Below are 11,959 nucleotides of genomic sequence, written 5' to 3'. Positions count from 1 at the left end.
CTCATCTTTTAAATCTCATTATTAATATAAAAACTCTAAGAATTATTAACGATGTGTTGATGCGAGATTGTCTCATAGTGTACAACTCACTATCACTTTTTTTAATTCAATAAATCCCTCCCGGAATGAAGTATATAAGAGAACACATACTAATATAATCAGAAGTACACATGCATGCCCGTGTGCCAATATGTGAACGTATGGCTAAAATTCAATTTGAGGAAATACAGTGGCGGATTATTTCAACTTAATTTGGGCTCCAGACAATTTTCGACTTCTTTTTTAAACCTATGGTATATATTATTTAGCCATAAGCAGTGAAGTACATACTGTCTTTGAAGCCTAAGATTTTGAAGACAAATTATCAAGTTGATTCTAAAGCTTATTATTCGTATTGTCACGGCGTTTCAAATACAGTTGGGGGGGAGCGGCAAGCATTTGCCTTTACTGCGCTCTTCTGAATCCGCCACTGCCGAGGCACACGTTAACCACGAGCCCACAGATATTTGTTAGCAAGTATATACAAGGATTTTTTTCTGTAGTGGTGATAATGATTTGTGCTTATTTTTTATTTCAATACAAATTCGTATTATCAATCTTCATCATCGCTTGAGCAGAAGTGTGTTTTACTTAATGGTACAACACCTTGGGTTAACGATTAGTTTACCTTATCAAAACAAATAATTATGCATTAATCAGCTATACTATAGACTTTTAGTTTCTGGGTGCAACCTGAATTTTTTCGCATATTACCAAAATCAATTAAATTGTCCGAATTATTTTACCATGACGCTCAATTTGGAGGAATAGTGTCGAACGAAGCATTGGCACAGTTGTTAAGGTCGATGGTATCAGCATATACCCATAATTCATTGATTCTGAACGTTTTAATTCTGATGCAAGAACTATTGTCTAATATTAAATTTAGCCGGTTCGCTTCCGCGATGTAAAACTGATTACATGAGGAGCGGGTCTGCTACGCAGTCATTGCAGAAATGCTAATGGGTCTTGCTTGCGACGTCTACTATAACAAAACATAAGCAATAATTTTTTGTTTTTGATTGAATATAACGTTAGAATTGTTACGGACTCCGCATGGCTAAAGGACTTTATGAGTCACTTTTTAAAATCAAACATTTCCTCTATGGTATTTATTACCTAGGCATCTATTTAAAGAAAACCTTTACTTTTGTTCATTGCAAAAGTGAAATATATAATATAAAATATAAGATCAAAGTTCTATTATGTGAATAATTAAAAAGGAAAAGTGATAAATATTATTTGCGTACTTGTAGATACAATTACATATAATGTGTACAAAATTCGGACTGCCAAAGATTAAATGTGTGCCGACGCCAGAAATAACCGTCAAAGTCGACTTAAAACACAAGGAAGCCCTGAATCAACTTTGGCTGCTGTTATTTCCACTTGAATATGCCATATAACAAATCAAAATCGAGTAGACAAAACGTTAGCATTTATTTGTAAAAATATGATTTAAATGCACGTTTCAAAATTTACCAAAATCTATATCAGCATTTCTTGTTCTTTGCAACCACATACATACGTATTTGCGCGTGTTTTTAAATAATTAATTGCAAATCCGATCGATTAGCTAGAATATTTTTATAAATTTTGGAACTGATTTGCAACCGGAAATTGCGCTGGTATGCAATTTTTCAAAGACGCAAAAATTAAAGTATACAATTTAAGTGCTTTTGTATGCGTACATACATAGGTGAGGTTAAGTGGTTTTCGGTGCTTAAAAGTTCCATGCGGGAGTTTGAAAGCGGAAATACCCGTATTTGTATTGTCGCCAACATTGCGAATACTACCTATGTTTTGATTGGAACTGGACTTTGTCCTGATTCAAAATATTACTACATACATATGTATGCTCATGTGTACGTACAGTATTTCCACCGTATACTCATAAATATCACATTTTAATCACATGAGCTACTAATATTGCTAAAACGATTTACTATTTGTTTTCATTTAATAAGATTAAAAACGCCCACATAGCTATCGCTTGCGTGCTTAAGTATAATTATTTATTTATAAATATACATATGCCTATTTTTTAAACTATTTTGTTGTTTGACATTAAATTCAATTCTAGACAGAAACTTTTGTTGTTCCTCGCTTAAAACCATTTTAGTGTCATGACATATATGCATGTATTTGTGCCGCCACTGATAAGAATTTCCAATCCAATCCAATTCAAATGATTAACTCAGTAAGTTATTGGCGATTATGTTTGAACTGTGGTTTGTAAGAAAAATGTACTTGCAGTTCCCTCAAGTTGCATCATAACATACGAGCTTATACGAGGAAAGTTTGATATGTCGCTGACTTTTCGAACATCCTGCGCAGTAATTTGAAATGCGATGCTGTTTTTAGAAAGAAAGATTTATAAAAGCCGGCCAGACTGGCCATTTAAACGGCGCAAGCCGAATCGCCAAAAATTTTTTTCCTTGATTGAGGACCCAACACTCATCAAAGGCATCAATACTAGTGACGAGACGTGGGTTTATAAATATGACGTCGAAGCGCCCATTCGAGGCTTTTAACAAGTGCACGGAAAATTCGATTGAGCATTGACATTCTGTATTAGCTCAAAAGAAATCTATTTTAAAGCGGCAAATAAAATTGTATCAAAATACACGAAAATGTAGTTTTTTTGTCACTCCGTTTCAACTTTGATAAGATAAATATCAGTGATTTGAGTAAGAAAAAAGACGGATTCGACTGTTTTAAAGATTTTGAAGAAACAATTCAACATTACGCGTGTTAGCAAAGCAGACAAAAAGAATATGGATTAGCAAATTGAACACGGAGTAAGTCAGTATTTTATAAAGTTTACTTTGAAATATATTTATGAAAAAAAAATCAACTCTGCATTTTGCGAATTTTTGCTATACTTTCGTAGGTATTTTTCCCCTTGTGAAAATATGGCATTCATTGAGAACTTCTGGCGTGGCTAGAGACCTTGCTGGACCTATAATGCATGTGTGCATGCACAAAATTGCTGATCATAGGTTTTGTATTCCAAGAGAGCTGAATTTTACGCTTTCCTAAAATACACAAACTCGCTCATTGTTACTTATCTATATTTTTATATTATGTACGTGGTGCCTTTTTTTGTTGTATTTTCTGAGAAAATTTGACATAGTAATGCATATATTTTTTACACCATCAGAAAGTTGTAGAGATTTCAACTACCATAAATAACTTTTTAAAAAACTCTGACCTTTTGACTTGAGAATTTCTGATTGAAAATTAGAGTTTTTTTTTTATTTTAAGTTGAAATAGGGCTTCCTCCTTAATATTTGAAATAAAAAAATACAGCGTGTTTCGGACATATTGGGTGTATGCATTAATTCGTGTGGTTTTCTAAGAGAGGGCTCTACTAGTATTATTTCGCGTCGTGTTCATCTGTGGCTATATTCATTTCAAAGGTACTGTCATTTTGCGTCGTTTTCAGTAGATGTCATTTGTTTTAGCGTGAACAACAATTTGTTTCATTCATTTGAAAATGTCGAAATTTGTACCAGATAAAGTGTTTTTGCTGGTTGTTCTTCTTCATTACTTTAACATGAAGAAAAGTGCTACCAAAAGCCGTCGTATTTTACTGGACGTTTATGGTGACCATGCTTTAGCCGAACGGACGTGCCAAAAATGGTTTGCACGGTTTAAAAGTGGCAATTTCGACTTAGACAACGGAGAACGACCCGGACAGCCAAAAAAATTTCAAGACGAAGAATTGGAGACATTGCTCGACGCAGATGCATGCCAGACGGAATAAGAACTTGCAAAAGTATTAGCAGTTAATCAAGCAACCGTTTCCAGGCGATTAAAATCATTAGGATTCATCCAAAAGCTTGGAAATTGGGTGACTTATGAATTAAAGCCAAGAGATGTCGAACGTCGATTCTGCATGTCGAAAATGTTGCTTCAACGCCACCAAAAGAAGTCATTTTTGCATCGGATTGTCACTGGCGATGAAAAATGGATTCATTATGATAACCCAAAGCGCAAGAGATCGTATGTGAAACCCGGCCAACCATCGACATCCACGGCAAAGCCGAATATCCATGGTGCCAAGGTTATGCTATGTATTTGGTGGGACCACAAAGGTGTGCTCTATTATGAGCTATATAAATTGGGTCAGACGATCAATGGGGAAAACAATTGATTCGTTTGAAAAAGGCCATCGCGGAAAAACGACCAGAATATGCGACCAGACACGAATCAATAATTTTTCATCATGACAACGCTCGGCTACATGTTGCAAGGCCAGTTAAAAACTATTTGGAAAACTGTGGGTGGGAAGTTCTACCTCACCCGCCTTATAGCCCAGACATAGCACCTTCCGATTACCACCTGTTCAGATCAATGCAGAATGCGCTCACCGGAGTACGCTTCACTTCAAAACAGGGTGTCAGAAATTGGCTTGATTCTTTCTTGACCTTCAAGCCGGAGAAGTTCTTTTGGGATGGGATCCACAAACTGCCAGAAAGATGGGCAAACATCGTAGCTTTCGATGGGCAATACTTTGAACATCAAACGTATAACAATTTTTTCACAATAAAGTCTTAATTTTCCAAAAGAAAACTGCACACATTAATGCATACACCCAGTATAAAGGTAATTTTTCATCAAATTTTGTGAAAAAAGTTTCGTTTGTACAAGATAAAATTAAAAAAACCCAAAAACTTGGATCTTTGAGTTTTTCACATAAGTTTTGAGGTAATGTGAAAACAAATGTTGCCCATCGTTTTATTACTTACAACTTTGCCATATAACTTTTTTCTTAACGCTCAAACGTTGTAACTCTTATACGTTCGTCCGTAAATTATTTTTGCATTCATTTTTGTTATTTTATCTTTTTTTCAATGGGTTTCAACTTACTAAAAGTTTCTTTGGTCTAGTCTAGTTTAAATTATTATTATTAATCTATATTATAATCGAATATATTTAAATGAAATTAGTAAATTCGTTTGATAAAATAATTATGTAAACTTATAAAATTTGTATACTACTCCAATGCATGTTGGATTTAAAGCCTTTAGGAAATTTGTGTAACCAATTCGCCAATTCAGGTGCAATTCAGGTATTTCAGCATTCGGCATTCGCATTTTCGACGGAGGCACTAAGGAATAGCTATCTATGTATATGAAAAAAATATATATGTGTATATAAATATATATATTATATATATATTATATATGTAAGTTTAATGTACCTATTAATACGCGAGCAGACAATGTTATATGCATCCGACGCTGGTATCTGCAGAAGGTCATTGGGGTGAGGAGATTTTTTATTCAACTTCGACTGCATTAAGAAAAAAGTGAATTTTGTGATAAGTAAAGAACTCGCACAATGGAAATGTAAATTCTCACCGCTGTAGCTTTGAGCTGCTAGAAGCAAGTGTGCACATTCATATGCACACATGCAGAAAAGTATACAGATGCATTAATCTATATAAGTATGTAGTACATACAGCAAACTTCAAATTCGAGTATATAAACAGGTCGACATGCTTATGATTACTTGTATGCAAAATATCTACACATAGGCATATGTACAATAGTTCTTTTATTCACCTAGTGCGATAACCTTTCTAACACATATTCATTTCCAATCACACACCATACATACTTATATAAATGAAACACACTGCAAATGTTCAAGAAATCAATAAGCAAATAAATTTAGTTTATTTTGCAAAAAAAAAAATTAAACGAAAAGTATAAATAGAAATAAACTTTGTTTTTAAAGTGTTTCCTATTCCAGTAACATTTTGAAATTATTAGTACTTCTGCACTTTATTATCTTTACACACATATTTACACTTTTATGCACCTTATTAATTATATGTTTATGTTTATGTATACATATATACATATGTATTTATAATCAATATAGTTTGATTATCATAGATATGGAATATTATATCATTCCTTCGAAGAAAATCGTCATCTTTTCGAAAAGCCCGGAAAATGTAAGGCAAATCGTCGTAGTTTTGAATATTCATATTCGCAAATGTTGCTCAATTATTCTGCTCAGTGATGTTTGTACCCTAAATAAATATGAAAAAATTTTAATTTTAAATAATAATTCTTCAGATTTGATCGAAAATGCATGTATAAATTGCCTTTTGTACTTGTACTACATAGTTTGAAAAATAGCTCATCTTAACCGAAACGGAATCGAAAGTTAGTTCATTTAACTCTACTGGAAGAAATCGGGTTGGTCCGCATTAAAAAACTTCGGAACAGATAAATCTTTTCGGTCCATATGAATCAGATATTTAATTTAACGCCTTTGATAAGATGTGCGCCAATGCTAACGCTTAAAATGCGTACATAAATCTTTCAAATATCCTGACAACAACAGTTGTACGCCTTTATGATATACCATTTAATTAAATATGACTCGGATTAACAAAAAAATATTTTCACGCATTTGAGACAAATGCCAACGCTTATTCCAATTTTCTGTGTGACCGTTTTAGAACCAACATGGTGATCTACAAAACGATAATCCAAGAAAACGATGAGCGATTGATTTTGGACCGACTTTGACGTGGTTTTTTCGGTCTCGACTCATTTTTTAAATGGCATTCGCTAGATTTTTGGACATTTCGATGGCACATTCTTAAACAGACGTCTCGTCACCAATAATAATCTGTTTGATGAATATAGAGTCCTCAGCTACGTTTTCAAGCATCCAGTAGAGGTCGCAACAACTCGAAGTTCTTTAAATGGACAAGTCCGAATAAATTTTGATCAGATGGTATATTTCAATTTTATCTAACACTAGATGAAAGAAATCCTCCACCAATGAATCGCCTTGTCTGAAACCTTACCAGGTTTTGTATGGTTCGGAAAGGAAGCACAATAAGAGCAATATATTTGAAATACTCGTATATGGAACATACATACATATATACATATATATATATGGAACATACATACATATGTATTCATACATACTAATTCTCATATTTAGAGCATAAATGGGAACAAAAAAGCATAATTTTGTATATAGCTGTAGGTTATATGTGTTCGTTCAACTTCGTCAATTTTTCGTATTTCTGTTGACATTATGTCATTCAAGTTGTAAAAACCATAAATTATTTTCATTACCTATACTTCTATATACGAACATCTTGAATAAGCCCTAATAATAACATATTGGGCAATTCGCTATACATTTGTATGTAATCATTTCTAGATCACAATAACCAATAACCGCAGTTACTACGACAAGTATTACTTTCCACTCATAATTCCACAAACTTGTGTCAACAGTACAAAATCAATGCTCGTGTCCCTGGATACCAGGAATTTGTTAATTCAATTGTTTACTTTGCGCCAACTTTTTGGGAATAACTACATTGCTGATAACTTTCTTAGCTTTGTTGGGGAGCATATCTGATTTAGTTTTTTTCAAGTCGAGCATTAGAAAGGTTTAGAAAATTTGTTCGGGGTTTTGATACTGAATAATCGAAAAGCGTTGAAGACAAATGTGTTTTGAGAGGTAAATATGCTACTAGTCTGATTTACCACACCATTCAACATGGATTTAAGATGTGGATTTATGTGATATATTGGTGATTATAAGATAAGCCTTAACGAGTTGATAAAGAAACAGCAATTTAAAATACAAAAAATATATTTTAATGTTTATTAAAGAAATCTGGTATTTACCCGTGAATTAAAACCAAATATCTTCATGAAACCGATTTAGTGTTAGAAAACGGTACACTAATTTGTGCCGTATTTTGCAAACTTTTTGTGTGCCTTCAAAAGTCACTGCTAAGTGCTTGAAATATAATATATGTTAAGCTATAAGAAGCTTTTTTTTATCAGAAACAGAGTTTGTGTTACCTTTTGGATTTTCTAAAGTTGAGTTTCGATATTTTTGACAGTGATTGCACTTTTTGTGTTAATTTTGCACTTGATCAAAAATATAAAAATCTGTGACGAAACATGGGTCTTTGATTGCAATGGCATAATGTAGAATATGTTTATCTCGAAAACCGAAACCGAACCCCCAACTAATAAAGAATATTATGAATACTTATTAGATAAACAAGAAAGGAAGGGATAAGTTCGGGTGTAACCGAACATTTTATACTCTTGCAACTTATAAGGATCAAAGCAGGGAAAATACCGTCAGGTGTTAGGAAAAAAAATTGTATATTAAAAAATATTGCGAAAAAATTCAGCATTCATTATTCGACGAAATCGTTAATAGAATACAATCAAATTTGGTATATTATTATGTTATTATATATTATATGTCACAGATTCACTTAGTTCTGTTACTATATTTCACTTCGCGTCAGCTAAAATTGTTTTAAAATCATCTTCAAATGAGATATATAGATATACTTATATGGCATAAGGCTAACCAGTAGATTGAAAATTTTATATTAGATATAACTCAGATATGGGTAGTATTGACCCAATTTTATAAATTTTTGGCGATTCAACATGCTATTAACAGAATAAAGTGCATCATCAACATATGTATGGTATATGGAGTAACATCAACCGGATGTTTGAAAATTCTGTGACTAGCTATATGAAGACTAGGGAAAGTTTTCATCCGATTTTACTTATTGTAGGAGATATATATTATAAGAAAAATATATCCATTTAATTTTATTAAAATATCTCACATATTAACCGATGTATGTATGTATTGTAGTAAACCGGAAGTTCGAAAATATTTCGATATGGTATATAGGGGCTAAGGAAGTATTGACTCAATTTAATATATTTTTGACATGCAAGCATACCATTATCAGAAAGCGAATTCCCCAAATTCCAATAATATATAGTTCACAGATTGACCGTTATTTTCGATAAAAAATTACTTTTGACTGCGTTTGAACAGACATAAGATAGTATACTTCAAATGCACTATTTCCGCAAAGTTTTGTCCCGATATATTCTTTGGTTCTTGATTTGTATATTGAAAATTGTAAGAATCATATGGAATTTAAAATTGTGCTACATGGGAAGTAGGCGTGGTTGTAGTCTGATTTGATCCATTTTCACAATGTAACATAGGATCCACAGGATAATCTTATAAACCAAATGGTTGAATTTGGCCAAGTTAGCTCCGAGTTATGGGTTTTCACCTAAATGTGCTATTCCGGATGTACAATAAAATTTTATGTCTCTGAAGCATATGGTTATTGATTTATCGCAGTTTTAGTGGTTCTTAACAAAACCTTTATATGGGGAGTGGGCGGGGTTCTCGTCCGATTCATCCATTTTCATACTGTCGAAAGAAGATTAAAAAATATTTATTCTGTATAAATTTGGGTTATATAGCTCGAATAGTTTGGAAGATATATACGTTAAACTTATTAGGTGGCGGGGCTACGTCCATTTTACAAAAATATTTAAACTAGGTGGGCATCTCCGTGAGACTACCTGTATCAAACTACAGTTTTATATCTTAATTTGCTGCTTAATTATGGCATTCTTTAGGTTTTCTTTTGAATAATCGTGTTTTGTGGGCGTGGCAGTGGTCCGAATACGACCATCTACAATACCAAAATGGTGTCGAGGAACTTTTGTACCAAGTTTCATCAAGATATATTAATTTCCTATATCTAGTTCGATTAGTTTTAGTTGATACAAAGAACCGCCAACCATCAGTCGGCATCGCATAATTGACTTTCAATTATTGATCGTAATGCAAACCATTCAAACACTTTTGCTAGACTAAAAGGAGTTTGTAGAGACTTTAAAGGAATGTTCGCAATTAAATTTGCGCTTCATGAGAAATACTATGAAGATTTTTCGCATTGAACTCGAGTTTTGGAAATATATTTCCATAATTTTTGAAGACTGTCATAGCTTTAAAAAGTTCTATACCTCTAAAATATACCATATATGTACATACTTACATATATACTCATATTATAATTGGCGCATTCGTTTCTGCACGGTATATGCTTTGATGTTGTCCCGCGAATGTTGGGGCGTAGAAGTTTTAAATCTACCTCCAATCTATATGCCTGCCCAAGGAGCCTTCCTTACTGGTTAAAAATAGTATAAACATTTTATTGCTTCAAGATGTGATATTGCCCTTAGGTTAAATATGTTTAAGAGTTAATTGACCGATATTCTCCATCTATATGTAGAATGCGTCTCCATATTATCAGGTAGCTAATTGACTCATCTGACGAATTTTAGTAATTCCTGCTGATGTTCTAACCTCCGAGAAAAGTAGTAAACAGATTTATTCGCACAAATTATAACGGCATGAGTAGTTGTTCAAAATGTGAGTGAAATTCGCTTTAAGTTTTAAGAAATTCTTATATGCAGTTATATATACTAAGAAACCAGACCGAAAAAAACAGAATTCTCAATGGACTTTTTTAGAATTCTCAAAAATGAATCTACTTCATTTTTCCTCTGTCCTACGAGGGATGCAATAAAGTTATGATCTCAGCGCTTATTATTTCATACACATATATTGTAGATATCTGATGGTTCGCATCAGAGTCGACCAATGGAGTTAACTTCTTCATAACTGGTCGCTAAACAGGTTAAGCACCACTAATATCGAACTGAAAATATGGTTGCCATGCTATGAAATTATCGCAAACTAAAAATTTGATATATTTACATATTATAAGTTAATTGTCGTTTTTATTCGCATACTTGTAGCATTTTAGTTCATTTACTTCACCAATATCATAAAAATGTATGTATTTTTCAATAGAAAATATTCAGTAAATACATAAATCAATCATAAATATAACATGCAACTCTATTTTAATGTAAATAATATGTTAATCTAATACACATATATCTCCATCCATACATTTGGAGCAAATTGCTGTCATAGCGAATTTACACGCACTCATAGCTGAGTTTATGTTTAGTTATTAGATCAATTCGTAAAAGCAATAAAAATAAAATTATGTTGAACATATCGACATATGCCATGGTTACATGTTGCGCCGAAACGGGTTAATGGGAATACATGTTTAATCATCAAATGAATAATAACTATTCTGCTAAGCAACCATTTCCGCATTTTTCTCTATGCATAAGTAGCTGGCATTTAGCTTAAATAAAATAATGGTGCTTCTTTTCGATTTTTGTTAAGGATTCGGTTAAGGATCTTTCTATCTAAATAGAGACAATTTGGTTCTAGATATATTAGCTCAAAATCCTCTTGAATATAGCATTTGTAGCCGAGTGTATATGTATAGTCACACCTTTTTTCATTTTTCATTTTGCATAGCTAAACGTTGAGCCTCCTACAATATCTAAATATATCATATATTATATATACGGCAGGTGCTTTTTGTTAAGTGCTTGTAATATAGCCGCCTACCTTTTTTAAATTTATTAGGTGACTTTTTTTTAGAAAATATTATCGTGAGTTGGTCTTGAATTGCTATAATTTATTTATCTTTATTGTCTTCTTGTAGAGCTGGTTATACTTTATATTTATATGCCTTTAGCCAGCATGGTAAAATTTTTTTGGAGTTTTTTTCATTTAGAGGTGGTAAGATTCGTAAATAGTTTTTACTGAGATACACTTGTTTCAATCTGGCTCCATTTTTATATCCTGAACAGGGTATGTTAAGTTTGCCACGAAGTTTGTAACACCCAAAAGGTAACGTCGGAGACCCTACAAAGCATATTTTTAATTGATCAGCGTGATGAACTGAATCAATTTAGCCATGTCTGTATATTTGCGAACTAGTTCCACAGTTTTTGAGATATCGAACTAAAATTTTGCACACGATTTTTTCTCACCAAGAAGCTGATCATTTGTAGGAACCGCTGATATCACTATAGCATATAGCTGCCATATAAAATTAACGGTCGGTTTAAGTGCTTGCATGGAAAACTTTTTTATTTGGCACTTTTTTATCTTGACGAAATATTTTACATATATTATTATC

At 32.7% G+C, this 11,959-nt stretch overlaps 1 long non-coding RNA gene across 1 annotated transcript; it reads right to left on the bottom strand.

Annotated features, from left to right (window-relative positions):
- Positions 1 to 4,732: 4,732 nt before the first annotated feature.
- On the bottom strand, positions 4,733 to 5,533 carry LOC118680041 (uncharacterized). The gene is made up of 3 exons (XR_004975554.2): positions 5,409 to 5,533; positions 5,249 to 5,340; positions 4,733 to 5,170 (listed from the first exon to the last, which is right to left on the bottom strand). It is a non-coding gene; the product is annotated as an uncharacterized lncRNA (long non-coding RNA).
- Positions 5,534 to 11,959: the final 6,426 nt, after the last annotated feature.

The sequence above is a fragment of the Bactrocera oleae genome, chromosome 2 (assembly GCF_042242935.1).
Source record: "Bactrocera oleae isolate idBacOlea1 chromosome 2, idBacOlea1, whole genome shotgun sequence".
Taxonomy (NCBI): domain Eukaryota; kingdom Metazoa; phylum Arthropoda; class Insecta; order Diptera; family Tephritidae; genus Bactrocera; species Bactrocera oleae.
This window is presented reverse-complemented; position numbering and strand designations above follow the sequence as displayed.